This window comes from Myxocyprinus asiaticus, chromosome 1, assembly GCF_019703515.2.
Source record: "Myxocyprinus asiaticus isolate MX2 ecotype Aquarium Trade chromosome 1, UBuf_Myxa_2, whole genome shotgun sequence".
Taxonomy (NCBI): Eukaryota; Metazoa; Chordata; class Actinopteri; order Cypriniformes; family Catostomidae; genus Myxocyprinus; species Myxocyprinus asiaticus.
In genome coordinates this window covers 42,772,737-42,791,416 of record NC_059344.1, presented here as the reverse complement: position 1 = coordinate 42,791,416, position 18,680 = coordinate 42,772,737, and the positions used below count along the sequence as shown (strand labels likewise).

At 36.9% G+C, this 18,680-nt stretch overlaps 1 protein-coding gene across 2 annotated transcripts in view; it reads left to right on the top strand.

The window, feature by feature from the left end:
- Positions 1–1,003: 1,003 nt before the first annotated feature.
- LOC127446082 (cadherin-11-like) overlaps positions 1,004–18,680 on the top strand; it is a 92,338-nt gene continuing 74,661 nt past the window's right edge. For both annotated transcript variants that reach the window (XM_051706733.1, XM_051706752.1), the window contains exon 1: positions 1,004–1,457. The gene's annotated coding sequence lies outside the window, so the exon portion shown is untranslated. The remainder of the gene's footprint in view (positions 1,458–18,680) is intronic.

The following is an 18,680-nucleotide window of genomic DNA, read 5'->3' as shown; positions in this document are numbered from 1 at the left end:
TCTAGGAAGAGTCCTGGTTGTTTCAAACTTTCTTCCATTTAAGAATTTTGGAGGCCACTGTGCTCTTGGGATCCTTCAGTGCAGGCAAAAAGATCTTTTGGAAAGATGCCTTCCCCAGATCTGTGCCTCGACACAATCCTGTCTCTGAGCTCTGCAGGCAGTTCCTTTGACCTCATGGCTTGGTTTATGCTCTGATTTGCATTTTCAGCTGTGAGACCTTATATACTGTAGACAGGTGTGTGCCTTTCCAAATCATGTCCAATCAATTGAAACTGCCACAGGTGGACTCCAATCAAAGTGTAGAAACATCTCAAAGATGATCCAGAGAAATGGGATACACCTGAGCTAAATTTCAAGTGTCATAGCAAAGGGTCTGAATACTTATGTCAATGTGATATTTCAGTTTTTTTCATTTTTTTTTTAATACATTTGCAAAGTTATCAAAAATCTGTTTTTTGCTTTGTCGTTATTGGCTATGGAGTGTAAACTGGTGTGGAAAAAAAATATTTAAAGCATTATAGCATACATGGACACAAAATGAAATTTCTATGAACATGACACATGTTTTAATCTAATTTTTAAATGATTTATTATTGTAATCAGCCAAGTGTATTTGTCAATAACCACATACTAACATACAAATTGTATTAGCCTAAAAAAAGCAAGAGAAGCATTACTCCTACTAAGACATGCCCAGTAGACAGAACTGCATAGAGAGTGCATGGGGAAAGAGTAGCCTATAATGAAATTGCAATCAAAATAACATCTTAATTCGTCTTTGAAAATCGATGCCTCAAAGAGAATTTTGTCAAAAAAATAAATAAATAAATAAATAAAAAAATAAATAAAATAAATTCTACCTAATTCCATGTTTGTTTGTTTTTTTATTATTATTCCCCATTGGGGGGCTTAGCTTTCATCCGCCTGTTTTGATTGGAGGAGGATTTTAGAGGCCGGTTTAACTATTGCGTTGATGGGACTCAGATGGGACCGCGCGACAGGACGGATGAGAAACTGCTTCCATCTGCAAACCCAGGGAGAGGAGGGTTGTCTCGACTTAGTCACCGGCGGTAAGGCACATCCTGTTTGCGTTACTGCACCGGTCATCATCATTCCAACTGGTAGAGGAGGAGAGCGAACGTGCGCGCAGAGCAGCAGCACCTGACTGATCGTGGATACCTCAATTGTATTTGCAATTCTTCAACTAACAGTTGCCATCGGTACTTGCTTAAGAAGGAATATAAAAAGAAGTCAAGTGGGATTCTTTTTTATTTTTATTTTTGGTTGGTTCAATTCTGGGAGAGGACTTTGGCAAGAAGGACCTTGTGTCTGGAGTGCTAGTAGGACACAGACTCTTGTTGGATGTTGATTGTTTGTCAAAGTGAAGAAGTGACAGCGTTCGACCGCTGTTGGGATCATCACTGGACAGCCGGTGTCGTGTCTGAAAGTCTTCGAAGGTAGGGAGTGATGATGCTCTTAGGACTGTTGTAGCGTTTTTTGAAGGAAGAGAAGGCGCACATTAGATATACGTTTAATGACAACGGTGGACGGCAAAGTGCTAACTTCAGAGGAATGGAGAGGACAATTCAGGCGATCTCACCCAATGTCCTCTCCATTCATCTATAGACAGCTCTTTTGCAAACCGTGCACTATTCCGTCTGCAATAAATGTTCGCGCATTAGATGACATTGACGAGTGATGGACTCTTCTCCTATGGCTCTGTGAGTAGCGCAACTTTTAGTTTTGAACTGTTCTTGACACCAGAACGGCGTGGTGGATATGACAAAAAAAAAAAAAAAAAAAAAAAAAAAAAAGCAATAAGCATTAAAATCAAGTTTACTGAAATACAGGTACGCAATTACGAGACCATTGCAGAAATACTGTAGCAAAAATGTCGTTCTCTTTTTAATGTTTATCTGTTTATAGGTTAGCTTCTCTGATTATTTGATTTATTTATTTCCTTTGGCTACGCGATTAAGGCACTATGCCTTGAAGAAAAGTCTTCATGCTGTTTTATATAATAGTCATATTAATATGCCGTCTCGTGCACAGTGCAGGCACGGTGTTCTTATTTATTTATTTATTTTAAGAAGAAGTTCAAGTATAGAGAGCACCAGTAAAGACAATATTTAGCTACAAGTCGTGGCTCTTTTTTCCGCATAATATCTTCGGCGAATTTCTGGTCTGCAGAAGGGCGTTATATAAAACTGAGAATGACTGAGTCGCCTCTCGCTTGAGTGAATCCATAAACCCCTCAGCATTCACGGTGATTTTGTTCGGCTGAGAACGGAGGAGTCGTGCAGGCGGAGAGAGAGTACAACTCTGGGCATGAACAGAGTCATATACCCCCCCAGTGTGAGAATCACATCATTACGAACTGCCTTCACGAACGATATCAGTTCCTCAGAAAGATATTGAACGCGAAGAAATGGTCAAGACAGTGAGTGAATTAGCGAAACGGAGCTGTATATGTCTGAATTTGATTGGGAGGGGCCCTTAAAAGTCTGCATGCTGTGATTTTTAATTAAATAAATAAATAAGAAACATATGCAAACAAACGAATTACAGTTGTAAAAATAAAATTGTTAAATTCTTTCTTTCTTTCTTTCTTTTTTTTTTTTTTTTTTTTTTTTGGCAGTTTAATATCTTGAAATTTTATTTTGACCCATGAAATGAGTGTTTTAGTAATTTTGAGCTGACATGCAATAGATGTAACGTGACTATGAAGCAAATAAATCTCATATGCAGGCTAACTTACAAAATATATTGAAATTATACAAATATTAAACAAATAAGTTCAGTTTTCCTTAAAATACAAAACTAATCCATAAACATTGAAAGACCACTGGAAAGGTGGAATAACACAAATAATTAGTGGTGGTAATAATAATAATAATAATAATAATTATAATAAAAAATATTATTATTAAAAATAAAGAACACCATGTATGCTTACAGGCAATAGATGGTGCTGTTGTTCTTTTTAGACCTGGCCGAGTTTGCTCACCACAGTTTTGTCTCGGAGGGCCACTCAAAAAGATTAAATGCCACCGTCTGTGTTGTCCATGCTCCCCAGGGATGCAGAATTCAATCTAGCAGAGGCTCTGGCTAATGCTGTGGCACTTTGTCAGGATTAACATCTTTCTAGTCAGTGTCTTCTTCTGTTACCTTTGGTGTCACATTACCACCTTGAAGTTCAGGGGTTGCACCAGCGAATTTTGATTTTTGGTGCTGAAGAGGTGCTAAATCATTGACGGGGGAGCTGAGCTTTGGTCACTAAATATGTACAAAACCTGGCATGGCCAAGCGATTTTATTAATATCAGTTTGCAGGTGACAACATAAGTGAAATCTCTACGCTGCAGCCTCAATAAAACAGGCAACACACTTTCAGGGGTGTTTTCAGCTTTTTACAATACTGTCTGAAGCACAGGTACGGCAAAACAGTGTACCCTTATTAGGGGTCTGAGGACATGCTCCCCCGGGAGAAACCTTTTGTAAAAACGGCACTAAAGCATCTAATTCAGATGACTTTAGAAGGAGCATTTTTACCTTTTCACAAGTATATATCTTGTTGCAATTAATGTAACTATGGGCTACAAAGCATTGATAAAATACTTATTTACACAACACATCCAGCACTAGTTAAAGTTCCTCAAAATCAGCAACCTTTAAAAAAAAAAAAAATAGCCTGCTGTGGCAGGACCATGGTATTGTGATGATATCAGATGGTAATACTGCTGTGCGCTGATGTACACCATGGTATTTACATAGTACTCCAATGTACATGTAAAAAAACAAACAAACTTTTTGATACCTGTTTGGTTGGAAAAATGGCTTTACCTTGAGTTGTTCAAAAGTTGCACACGCAGGTGTTGAACTTAATAAAAACATTATTTGGGTTTTTGGCTGGGTAGCTAATATTGACGCTGACCACCACCCCTGGAGTCGCAAGTTCGAATCCAGGGTGTGCTGAGTGACTCCGGCCAGGTCTCCTAAACAACCAAATTGGCACGGTTGTTAGGGAGGGTAGAATCACATGGGTTAACCTCCTTGTGGTCACGATTAGTTGTTCTCGCTCTCAATCGGGTGCATGGTAAGTTGTGCATGGATCGCGGAGAGTAGCATGAGCCTCCACATGCTGTGAGTTGCCACGGTGTCATGCACAACGAACCATGTGATAAGATGCGCGGATTGACTGTCTCAGAAGCGGAGGCAACTGAGACTTGTCCTCTGCCACACGGATTGAGGTGAGTAACCATGCCACCACGAGGACCTACTAAGTAGTGGGAATTGGGCATTCCAAATTGAGAGAAAAAAGGGAAAAAAAATCAAATTAAAATAAAGACATTATTCATCGCTGTCAAACGAAGGATGCACTTGAGGTTTTGTTTCAAAATATCACCTCTATGAATGGGCCATAATCTTACACCTGGCCCAGTGACGAATAAGGTTTTCAACTGACCAGAAATTAAAATAGGTTAAAACCGCACATCAAAGTAGTTTTTGCCTTTATGAGGATGTTATTGCCTTATTACTAAAATCTTACTTTCAAACAATGTATTTTAAGTGTTTTAATTGAGAATCATGTCCACATTTTGAGCTTCAGTTAGCATAGTAGCTTACAACAAACTGAGACTAGCTAACTAGCTAGTCTGGTTGTTGAAGAGCATTTGGTATAGTTAAACTTACATATTTTGCCAAAATTTTATTCTAATCACTTCTGGCATATTTTATGCTGACAGGTTTATCATGTTAAGCTAGGGCAGAGCAAGCAAGCAAACCTATGGAAAATTTGTCAGTAAGAAAGTAAACTACTCACTCACCTCAGGGGCTGGTTGCACCAGCTATACATGCATTACAACTTAGCCTAGTTGTGGCGTAAATGGGCACTGAGTCACAATTTATGCACTATTAAATATTTGAGCGTTGCACCATTAAACTTAGGTAGGACGTAACCTTACGTATGAACTAAATATTTATGGAAGCCTCCAACCAGGAGTAACTGGTGGAATAAAAAAGCAGACTTATTTAATGACATCAATGAGCTCATGTTTTGGTTGACAAGCTTCAGTCCTTTCGACATATCCTATATGATGATGTTGGCATTTACACTCGTTTATATTTACAGGAGAAAACATTATGTAAAAAACGTACTTCTTCAGCATGAAACCGATCTAACGGTGCACTTTCCTGTGTATGCCGCCCGGTGTAAAGTTTCAACATATACGAAATAGATATTAAAATGAATAAATATGTATTAGTACTTATTTATTTATTGCCCCTTGTCATTTTAGATACAGTTATTAAATATTGTTATTTACATTGGCTAAATATACCATTAATTAAATCTTGTTTTATTATGTATCATATTTCAGTGGGGATATAATTTATTACAGCTGACATTTACGTGAGTAAACAAGGTTTGAACATCAACTGTAACAAGATAAAACTGAAATGCACGGCTTTTTAATACTTCTTTGTACAAATTTGATGGCTGTTTATTGGATCAATACAGGTAAACATCATATTATGCGACTACGCATTACTTTACGGAGAGCTTACGACCTACTAGTTAAGTCTTGCCTTAAGAACAGGTGGTGCAACCAAATTAAGCACTGACTTAGTTACAAATGAACTAGTAGTTACTAAGCCCTTAGTGAGAACTTTACGTCCTAACTTACATGAGAACTTACGCACAGCTGGTGCAACCCTACCCAGTTGAATTTCCCACCACTGAAGAGAGAAAAAAACTGCATCTGATGTCACTAGAGTGGATGCCCATTTCTTAAAGGGTGGATTCCCCAATATGACAGGTTGGACAATCATTTAATTTAATTATAATTTAATAATTAAATATGATTATTAATATATATTTTGTTAGTATTTAATTAAACAATGTTCTTTAATGTGTTAATATCACAATAAGAATGGAAATTATAAAAATAAAAGCTGAAAACTGTATAAAAAGAATATAATGTCAAACATGTGTCATCCGAGATAACGGATGACATTATGGGCTAACAGAAAAAAACTGTTATCCTATATGACAAAATTGTTATCCGGTATGACAAAACTCAGTTTGAACCTTAATCAGGCAGTTGTTTTGTCTACCTATGGAAATCTGGAACCTTGACCTTCAACTTCCAAGAATGTAAATTCATATTAAATAAACATATTTGCATAAAATGTATATTATATATATATTTTTTTAGCGTTATCCCAAATGACACAGGATTTTACTACATAGTGTACCAGTGAGCAAAAAAGGATAAAGTAAACACATTTTAAGAGAGACTTACTAACATTTCACCATTGTTTGGAGGCCCTTCAGGGTCTTCCTGATTGTGTAACATTCTGTCTGATAACGTATCAAAATAAAATGCCCCATAAAATTGCTCCAGATTGCTTGTTATCCCAGATGACATTGGCTGACTGCCAGTTTTGGGACAGAACGCTCCAAAGCATAACAATCAACAGGATGTCATATTTTTTTCATATTTAAATATATTGTTGGTAACACTCATACAATAATGCCTGTGGCAGAGATTTTAGGTTTTATTTGATTTTTAACACTTTTTGTAGCTTTTTGCATTTCACCATGAAGTCCGGACAGTTATCCGGTATGACATTGTGTGACTATAATGTCTAATAACTCTTAAACTTTGTAAAACCCTCATTACATGTTCATATAATTTGATAAACAGAGATTAATAGATTTGATAAATGTGTTTTTTTATAAAAATGTTCCTTATTTTTACTCCATAAAGGGGTCTGGACATCAAAATTGCACGTCACGTCATTGGTCCACCTACATATCGCAAACTCATCTGTGACTTCTCTTAATAAACAGGCCATTTTTATTGTAATAAATTCCACACATTTTTCCACACATTGTTGAGTGTAATACATGTTAAAAATTAGTGGACAGGCAGCCAATTCATTAAGTTATGCGCTGTTTCCTCACAAAAGCAGTTTATTATTCTTGTATCTTGTCTACTCGCCAGTGAACCGCCATAAGAATGTCTATGGGACCGTTGCATTACGCTTTTTTTGCTAACTTTGTAGGTTTGCCTTGGTAGAAGAGCTCTGGTTGTTACAAAGCAGGGTCCGGTTGCTAGGTTACGGGGGCTGCTCCACCATTACTGAGAGAGAACTGTTGTGAGACATGCAGTTGGAGTTTCAACAGTAAAGTTTACCTCCTCATCTGCTCTGTGTATCATGACACTAAACATGCCACTTGATTGTTTTCTGTTCTATTTATTTAATTTATTTTTTTAGGGAGTGAGAAACGCTCCGAATGATACAGTGCGTGAGCTGTCTGAACGATTCGGACCATTTTGCTAAACCGTTTGACTTATTCTTTGAAAGAATTGACTCAAATGAGTAATTCATTCATAAATTGGCCATCACTAGTTCTGATTCTAAACAGGCGACAGAAATATGGTACACATGACATGATTGCTAAAATATTTTCTGGGAAAATGTTTCTTCATACAATCTTCATACAGAGGATAATCTGCTGGCTTTTACAAACATTTGCTGGGGGTGCTACGGGGGTGGTATGGACTTTCTTGGGGAGGCTGAAGCACACACTAGCCCCTCCCTGGTGCCGCCTCTGAAGTTGTATGGAGGGAGAAAAAAAACTAAGCCTCGGTATCTTGCCCTGCATTGTGCTGGGTGCTGCACTGCCACATCACTGCTGGTCGATAGAGGAAGAGACTCAATCATTTTCAACAAAAAAAGACATTTGTTATTTTGACTGGTGAAGCTTCCCTAAGAGCTCTTTTTTTCACTATCAGCCATGTCGAAGCAAGGCAGCTGATGAAAGACCTCTGTATTGAGTTTAATTTTCAATTACTGAAATTATACCTCTGCTAGAAAGTAACAGAAAATAACATTCATTGAGCTCTTCTGATCACTTTTGGTCAGTCCTTGTTCATTGAGGGATTGTTTGTTTTCTGGTTTCATTAATGCAAGTTTTTTGAAAGGCAAAAAGTGAAAATGAAAGATATTCACACAAATAGTGCTTTTGCAAATACATTGTCTAGACTGAGGAAAGGTGATGTAAATGAACCTAAACTCCTAGGTAAATTCAGTCATGTTGAAGCATGAAGAAAAGTATTTTCCATTTCTTCTGGCAGCCTCCTCAACTATGCTCTCATTGTGGTGTTTTTTCCTCGGGCGCAGAATAATGATGATCATACTGGTGCTTGGGCAGGGCCAAGCAGTTCATGCATACTGTCTCTAGTGCAGGGATCTCATGCCATCTGTTAATGGCCTTAGAACATGTAAATAAAATTTCTGACTGGTAGAATGGTGCTTTAAGACAACACTACACTTTGCTGTTGTGCAAAAACTCTTTCCTGGTAATTGCGGTTGAGCATCCCTCGTGCGGATTGATGAAAGTGGTCCATTTGATCTGTCTGCATCCTCACATGTGAAGTGGTTTCACAAAGAGTCAAGAAGAGAGTCTTCAGTTACCACTTCTACGAAATAAGGTGGATAAAATGTGCAGAGTAAGCCAACAGGAGAATAAATTGGATGCGTTCGTTTTTAAAAATTCCCCTCAAATAATTATTAATAGACTATTCGACACAGTGGAGAATTATAGATTAATTTATACATAACAGTCTTCATTGTTGTACTAATTACTGCGTGGGTGCATAGAATACATCCATTCACCCTTATGAGCAGCAATTAGCAAAGCAGAAAATCGTACACCCTTTTTATATGATAACTCGTAGAGCAGGGGTGATTTTCTTTTCTTCCTTGTATTCTTTTAATGCCTTACTTTGCAAGGCAGTGCAATGACAAACAATTACTCATCATTCATTATCTCATAACGGTGTAATTCAGTACCAGGGAGATGTTGGGATGGGATTGTGGAAATGATGCTGACTTAACAACACCTCAGTGGTCCAAAGATTTTGTTGGATTTCAGTAATACAGCTGATTCGGTATGCATGTCGTATGATGATGAAACAAAATGTGTCAGTGGGTCTGTTCCAAAACCTCATGAGCTGCCTTCGGAGCAGCATTTTAAGGCATCGTAGCTGAACTCCTGACATGAAAGCTGTTTCAAAAGGTAGGTATCTTCATTATGCTGCCTCCTAAGATATCCTTCCCTGGGTAGGCGGTCCCATAATTCACTGTGATGAGTTAAAAAAAAAAAAAGAAATTCCAAGATGGCGGACGAACTGAGGTAAATTTTGAGAATACATATACTTATTATCCATTTAATACTGAAAAGTTTTGACAAAATATTGTTTAAAATGATAGAAAACATACTATTTCACACAAAATGTGTGTGTGCTATTTGTATATACATTCATCAGAGGATTGCATCGTTCCTCTCACACCACCTGTTCTGAAATCAGTTGCAAGGTGAGTCTCGTGGGCTGCGTGTAAGGAGTGCTATTTGAATGTGTATGTCGACCATTCCAAATTGGTCTCTAATGAGGCTCCATTTTAGTTAGGATGCTGCCATAAAAGACAGCTGGGCAATTCCACGAAAATGTCAACCATACCATGAAAAAATAATGTTTTAAGCAAATGAACAAAAACTCTTTTAAATTGTTCATTTAGGTCTATATTTTACTGTATTATGGTGATATTATAATTTTTATTAGGAAATTATATTGTTTATCCACCTCTTATGAGGACTGCACCATTTCTAAAACAACATTTTCAACCAGCCATATTTCATGGTCGCAAAAGAGGGGTCAAATGACTCTTTATTTTCACTTTATGTTAACAGTAATAATTTTCCAGAAAAATATGAAGACATATAAGACATATATAGAGTCATTTTGTCATAACAGTGTTTTTTTTATTAATTTAAAGGAGCCTCATTTATTAGGTCACTACGTTTCAGCACTGTGTTACATCTGTAACATTTTAGAGGTTAAGTTTATATCACTCAAACAATATTCATTCAAAGAAGTTGATATTTTCTGTACAAAGTTAACCTTTGTTGATGTTGCATGATGAACAAATTGTCTCCCTTCCTTACTTTAAACACCCATAATAATGCATTATGGACGTGACTGTTATGGATGCTTCATATCAAATCATATGGATAATCACTGGGTGAATAACTAACCTCCGAGCTCCACCGCACGTTTGTTTACATGGTGTACTCTAAATTCTTGTGCTAATATAACGAGAGAGAGAGAGAGAGAGAGACTTTAGTTTATGTTTCAATCATATTTTATTATGGCTCTTTTTTTGTGTGTGTGTAATATTTTCTTTTTCTTTTATGTGCGACTTCATTTTTAGTATTTAACATGATCCTTTTTACCTTATATGTCAAGTTGGAGTGAATTTTTTTTATATTATGTATGTACGTTGTTTTGCACTGTCTTTGTTTTGCACTGTTTTACTTGTATGCAGCTCAGCTGTAAAAGCTTTGGCAATACGGATGTACAAATATTTGTCATGACAATAAAGCACCTTAAAACTGAAACTGAGAGAAAGAGAGAGAGAGAGATGAATGAATGAATAAATAGGCGGATCTAAGCGGGTGCTAACTCGCATGGCCGGTTTATTAACATCTTACCATAAAGGACACGCTTCTTGACGTATTTTCCCTCGTCGCTCTCGCACACGCTGTAATTGGTCACAAAGTCTGTTATTTCTGAGGTGTTTCCCAAGCTTTGATTTTTGGATCTAATTCCCACTTTATTCCCACTAATTTATGAGTAATTTTACACTTTTTAAGTATATGTAAATTTATCTGTGAAAAAAGCTGTAAATGTAGTGTAATTGAAAAAAATAAACACAGAAACACTGTGCTAGTCAGTTTTAACTGCATTATTTATTATAATATAGCAATGCTAACATTACAAATAAATAACAAATAATAAATACTGAAAAGCAAACAGTAAAACTATATACAGTAACAAATAACAAATGAACAAAAAATAACAAATTAATACACATCATTTTACAGCGCTATGGCAAAAACGAATGCTGAAAGACAGAAGGATTTCAGGGAGAGGAAGAAAAATGATGACTATTTTAAAGAAAAGGAAAGGGAAAGAAAACAGGCAGGAAGAATGAGAAAGAAAGAAACACAATTTAAACAAGAGGCAGATAGTGTCAGAGCCCTTGCAAGACAAAGGCAGAGAAAAAGGTGTTTACTGAAAAAGTAGCAGGTTCTTAGCTCAACCAAGCGATCTCCGTTTAAAACAAGACAGACTTTAGGCAAGGCAGTGAAACAAGCACTCAGAGCTTTACCAAATAGTCCTCTCACAAAAAAACAAACAAAAAATGCTGTCATACAAAAAAATTCCATGTTAATGGTTTCTTCCAGTGAAAAAAAAAATTCCATGTGACTCCCACTAGCACTACATATGATTGTGTCAGGCATGTCTATGAACGAGACAACATTTCAAGACAAGCTCCAGGGATGAGGAATGTGGTCACTATGAGAGATGGAGGGCTAAAAAGATGATTCAGAAATGGCATTTGATAATGTCCATCCTAGAGGCCTACCGCTGTTTCAGAAAGGGTCATCCAGAGCCTGCAATTGGGAAATCAAAGTCTGCTGAGCTCCGGCCATCCCATGTACTCCTGTGTTCAGACACGCCAAGGAATGTGTGCCTTTGCCAGTATAAAGAAAATATCAAATTAGCCCTGGACTGAGTGTATCATGTTATACCAAGGCAAGCATTTAAAAGCACACAGAATTTTATCGAGGCTGTAGTCTGTAGCCTAGATAGGCCTCAGTGCATGCTAGACCAGTGTGCTGAGTGCAGAAATAACGAGCTCTTGGAAATGCGTACCTTCTGTCACATCCCTGAGGAAGACAAACAAATTAAGGTCACCTGGTATACATGGGAAGCAACAGGAGGGCTGCCATGTAAGGTACAAAAGAATGGCACACTGGGTGATGTTTTTTATTTTCTCAAGGCAGCCTCTTCTAAGTTTTTGCAGCACTGTTTCATAAAAAGACAACAAAGTGCCTCTTTTCAGACAAAAAAAATAAAATAAAAAAATAAATAAATTATCCAATTTAAAGTCAAACAATGAAACTGTGGTGCAGCAAGTTGACTTTGCAGAAAACTACACAGCTGCCTACCAAGATCAAATCAAATCTGCACACTGGCATCAGAAACAGATCACGATATTTACATCTGTTCTATGGTCTGATGGAGATTCAGAGTCATAAGCCATTGTGAGTGACAGATTGGAAATTGACAAGAGGTCTGTGGCAACATTCCTCACCAAGATCACAGAAAATGTTCGAGAGAAATATCCTGAGATGAGACAGCTTCACATGTTCAGTGATGGTGCTGCATCTCAATTTAAAAATAAATTAATCTGGTGTTTCTTGTCAACCTCTTTCCAGGAGTTGTTCTCAAATTTAAGTGTAGTGCCACAAGCCATGGCAAAGGTGCTGTAGATGGTGTGGGGGGGCAACATTAAAATGGGTAGTTAAAACAGATGTTCTCAGCAGACAGGCAATCCTTGTTACAGACGCTGCATCATTTGTAGACTCTGCCAGAAGTTGCCCAAACATTTAAATAAAACTGATCACATCCATAGACATCAGAGATTTCACAGAGCAGCACCAGCTGGATGACAGGTGGGCCAATACCACAGCTGTTCCAGGCACTCAGTCCATCCATTACATCATAAAAATCTACACAGAGGCAGAACAGTTAGGTGTCCACACATTTCTGCTCTCAGAGGCCACATCTACTGATGCCGCTGAACACTAGTCCCCTGAGTCCCAGTTAACTGCTGTAAAGAAAATAAAAACTGGAGATTGTGTCTTGATGCGGTTCCTTCTGCCAGTTTGTTGGACTTGTACATAACCAAGACCATGGAGCACTTGCAGTACTTTTCTTGAGAAGAAATGATGATGCTTGATTGGTGTACATTGGTGTGATTGGTTTCTTGCCTATGGTGGAGGACAAAGCTTGGGTGACACCAGACGAAGTTATTCAGACTTTGAATCCGCAAGTCGACAATGGAAAGGTTCTGGCAGAGTAGAAAGAAAAAGATTACTCACATTTGTTCATATTTGTTTAGGTTAATTGATATTTATTTATCTTGTTGTATTCACTACCTCTGATTTACATTAACAATAATACTTAAGTGTTTCTGCACTTTAATAGGTAATATAATAGCTTTAATAGGTTCATCACTATAAAGTGTTGGGTTGTTTACAGTTCAAGTGTGTGAATAAGGTTGCTTTTGTCAACTATTACTTTAAATTGTCATTGCTAAAATTATTTCTGAAGCATGTTCAGGTTTAACCAGTAAATTATACATTTGAAATGAATATGAATACTTAATATGAAATATTAAGTGTATGCTGACCTTGTCGTTGACATCTTGTTGTTATTTTAGATCATGTTGCTCCGTCTTCGTCCTCTTCTTAGAATCCAAAGTGCTGAAAGTGACATCTTGCATTGCGAGGCATCATTAGACTTAACATGATTAGAATAATTTTTACAAAAAAGCATAGTAGGCTAATGCGATCTTTTTGACGCATGATTGCGACTTAAACTGAGATAGACTAGATTAAATATAATAGCGTGATCGTTTTGACACAAAAACATAGACCATGTGATAATTTTGACGCACTCGCGATTTGTTCTGTAACATTTAACACTCGTGTAGCTGTTTAGAACAAAGCAAGCTTTAGCCTACTATATGCATTCCTTTCATCACAAGCATATGCCAGAAATGCATGAATATCACATTCTCTAAATTCAGTATTATCTACACACAGCTCTTAAAAAAGCCTTCAATGATACACATGAGCACGCGCCACATGTGCTTGGCTTAAATTCCAAAAAGTTGCTCCGTCTTCACTTTGACAATAATCGCGCATCACCATGTAGCATTTTCACACTGCAAATGTCAGTTTTAATTTAACATTATTATACAGCCTTAACCCGATGTCTCAGATCTTATAGTTTAAAGACCTAATATATACTGAACAAAAATATAAATGCAACATGCAACAATTTCAAAGATTTTACTGAGTTACAGTTCATTTTAGGAAATCAGTCAACTGAAATAAATTCATTAGGCCCTAATCCATTCTAATCTAATCTAATCAATGCGTATGGAAAATTTCTGGGATTTTTTATTTCAGCTCATGAAACATGGGACCAACACTTTACGTTACTTTTATATTTTTGTTCAGTGTAGTTCACTGTTAATTTCTTCTCAGCAATTTACATGTTTTCCCATAGTCATGTAGATGCAGTATTCAGAGTGGTCACATCCGTAATGGAGAGATGTCACGTCCGTAACGACGGGTTTTCCCCATTTATGTGAAAACGACAATGAACAAAAAATAAATATTACATGTTCCTATGAGTGCCAATTCTTCTACCTTATATGGCTAGTAATATTTCTTGTTTGTTCATTTTAAATCACAGAGTTTTTACAAAGTGTGTGGTCTCCCAAAAACTCACTTACGTAATGCACGTTTATTTCCTGATCTAAACTGGAAGAAAACTTGTTTAGACTTTATTTGAAGAGATTTATGATTATACATACAAATGGTTCTATATACTGGTACTGAGTACTTTTTATGAGAAGTCATAAAGTCTTTACTTTTCATGTCACGTTCGTAATGCTGGAATTGCCGAGCTGCCTTAGCAGGCAGGTGACAGCAAGGCAGCTCACTACGTTTTGAATGAGACCCACTGTGAAATAAAACATGGTGTGATATGCGTTCAAGATCGCAAATCCCAAACTCAGTCTAAACTGAGTAGTTGAAGCTACTTCATTGATAATAATATGGATTATGAATGAATACTCAGGAATGCACTGTGAATTTGCTGCAGCATGTTAGTTTTAGTAGGCCTTAATGGTAATATTGTTCATTTACTCTGGATGGCCTGGAGTTTGACAGGCGAAATAGATTTTGTCAAAGCAGTTTGGAAAATGATTTTATTTTTTATATATATATATATTTTTTTTTATGTCAAGACCACTCTCTGATCTAGCACTATATCATCATATTGCTTTTTTAATCTTGCCTTTGAAGACCATTATGCAGCTTTTGACTATTTTATCATACATTCTTTTATGGATGGCTATACATGCAATACACTCTATTGGAGTTTGATATGAGTGCTCGGTAATCTCATAGGCAATGTACATATTTGCAAAATTAATCGATTCAGTGCTAGTTGCTAGTTACTACTGCTTGTGCTGCAAATGAAAATGTTCCTTATTTACATGCCACAAAATAGAATACATTTACTGTAAAAATTAATTGTTTAAAAATAAAAGAGACAACTCTCATGCTGTATCCAACATAGTCAAAGTTTGGTAAATCAGTGTTATGTGCCCTTTTTCTTTTTTTGCATTGTGAGTATTAGTAGCAGGGATTTATTTTCATTCCGAGAATCTGTTCATAGATACTCAGCTTTAAGTGAATATGATATTTATGATTTATGATATTTCTCACTTTATTTTTAATAACAAGTTAGTGCATGTAAGATTGACATTATCTGTGAGGGTTTGAATATGTTACTTTCAGTGCACATATTTGTTAAGTCCTCTTACAAACATAAAGCTGCCCCCTTTTGCTGAAGCGCACAATACTGATGTTTCCTAATCTTTGTTATAAATGCCAGATCTTGCATAATCAAATACTGTTGCATAATTAAAATTCTGACTAATATTTAAACTGGCTAATTTTGTTGAAATTATCCCCCAAAAATACTGAATCTTGCTGTGTTCTCATGCAGCTGACCTTTAGAAAGAAAGCACAGGTAATAAGTGATGTGGCTTAGGTGTATGAGTACTAATAGGCCTGACTCTTTTCTCAGGCTTGCTTGGCCACAAAGCACCAGATAGCATTTCCTGAACCCATTTCCTCGGTGCACAATTAGATATTAGACATGTAACCTTTTCTTCTATAATGTGTACAATGACAGAAGCGCCTTCATAACCCACCATCAACTTTGTTTTTTCACTCTGTTTGAATTACAGTCGTAATACCACTGATACATCAGTCATTAGACTTGATTATGTTTTGTTTACTTCTCATTTGCTTTTAAGAGACTATTGGTTAGGTTTAGGTTAAAGTTTTAGGTTAGGGAGGCACATTTTACTCATTGAAACCTACCTCCAACATTCAACTTAAAAACCTCATCTGATCACAACACTATTTAACTTACTTTTTGGCACCCCTCGCTTGACATTTCGCTGGGAAACTGCAGCGAAATGTGTAATGAAGCATGTATTTCGTTATTGCAAAAATGTTGCCACGGTCACTTATTTTCATGAGACCAGGCTGTATTCTGTCTTTAAATATTTATCTGTTGCCTCAACAGCCCAGAATTACCAGAATAAAAGGAAAGAGACATAGATTGACAGGCATGATAACAGTGGCTAATGCCTGGTATTTGTCTGTTTAGCTTGTTGTCTCTTATAATCTGCAATTCTTATGTCATCACATGAGATTTTGAATCAACGTTCAAGTGGTTCATTGCTTCCTACTTAAACTTAATGAATATTGCTGCAGATTATTGATATGCAGAAACAAAATTGTGAAAGAAAATATCTTAAAATTAGCTAAGTTTATGACATGAGGCATGAAATTGGATTTTTAAGTTTGCTGCAGACACAGAGAGGGAAAGTGCATTGCTGTTCTCACAGTTCAATGGATCTCTCATTGCTTGCTGTCCTTTATCTCGGCCATATTTCCTCGGATCAGCTGCCTTACCTGTTCTCAATATTTAATGTGGAGTCTTTTAGGCTTGTAATGAAGTGGAGGTCAAGAGCTTCCTCCAGCTTCTTTCCTCCAAACTGGCCCTGTAAATGTCAGACAGGCTGTGAGGAAAGAGTCTGAACTTTCTCCCGTCTACCTCAGTCAGTCATCTTTTTTTTTTTCTTCATCACTGCCCACTCTTTTGCTCCCTCAATCTCCGTCAACCTTAGTCATAATTCTTCTCATGGCCTTAGCCTCCGCTCAGCCATAGCCCTTAGATTTTTTCCATGTTGTTTTAGCACATCATCAGCCTTTTTTTCTGTCACTCATCTGCCCTATAGCACTTACTTTTCTTATCTGATGAAAGACGGAGAAAATCAAGCTAAATGAACTTGACATTTGTGATATGTATTGTAACAGGATATTTGTTTTAGTATATATATATATATATATATGTTATATGTTATTTTTTTTTATTTTTTTTTATTTTTTTGGCAGGGGGGATCTCAAAGGACACACAGTTTATTTTGGCAGAGATAGAGAAAGACATTACCGATCACCTCACAGATGTAGCGCTTCAGTTTTTTGTGGTCCTGTTGGCCAAATATCCATTATTTTAATCCCTAAGCTGACACAATGGTATGTGAAGAACCAGGCTATGTTCCATTCCACTGACCATCTGATGGGCACCATTCTCTAAAGACCTGGCCACAATGCTTGCCTTTGGATGGTTCACTTAGAGAAAACAAGGGATCCAAATCTAGCACCACTGGGGCTTTGTCAACAGTGAATAACAAGCAGAGTAATTACAATGCAGTCCCCAAAAGAACAGGGACAAGTGCTGGAAATACAGGAGCTCAATTTCCATACTGTGAGAGAAAAGTAGGTTTATGGAACAGATTATATAGAACGTTTTGAGATAAAAGAATTGGTTGAATATACTGGTGGGCCAATATTTCAGTGAATGATATGGCTAAATGCTTCCAATTTTTGTGTGTATACATAATGAGTAGAACAAATTGAGTGTGTGCTATCGGGACTTTAACAAGTACAGAGCTGATAACCTTCCGTAGTCCTTGGCATTCATAGCCTTGTATCCATGGTCTCATCTTAACTCTTGGCTGGAAATCTGTCTCAGTTGAATTATAAGACAAAAATAAGCCCAGGGGTTCGTAATCAGTAGTTTGTTTACTTTAGCCAAATGCAGGGTCACAGATCCTGTGTATGATGTGACCTTTTTTCTGCCAGGATCCAGTGACTTGAAAAGATATGTAAATTATTTTCTTTTCTTTCTTTTTTTTCCAGGGAATTATAATAGGACAAGATTCATGATAGATTACATGCATTTATCTAAAGATAACAATCTGAGGACCTCATTTCCTCAGAGGGAAATTGCTACTAAATCAATATGGGTGAATGTTTTTTTTTTTTTTTTTTTGAGAATGAAATTTTAATGTATAATCTTTTGACTCAATATGTTTATCAAATTTTTAGGCTAAAAGGAAAGAACACTCAAAAGAGTGTTCAATCCCTGCACATGTTCTCAAGGCCTTCAGTCAGTCAAACTCTCTAAACGTTATTTGTGTCATTTTCCTTTTTTAACCCTGAGATCATCAAAAATAATGTGAAACGAGTGAATAATGTTGGGCCTCATGTATTCAGATAGAAGACAAAGGCAGGCCTAACACAGTCGTAAAAACCTAACTCAAGCCCCCACATTCCAAGTCGTAAATTATACTGATAAAAATCGCGCCAAAATCAAACAAAGGGAGTCCAAAACAGACTACAAATCCCATGAAGCCTTGCTCAAGGATCGAACTCTGAACTCCTATTGGATGAGGCACACAACAGAACGTCCCTCAAACATGACATCATCAGGAGTTGAAATACCTCTGAAATGCTTCCGGGATTTGCTTCCAGCAACTTTGTTCATCCTGTATAGACGCAGTTCATCGCTGCTCTCAGGTGCAACCTCGTGGCACAAGGAA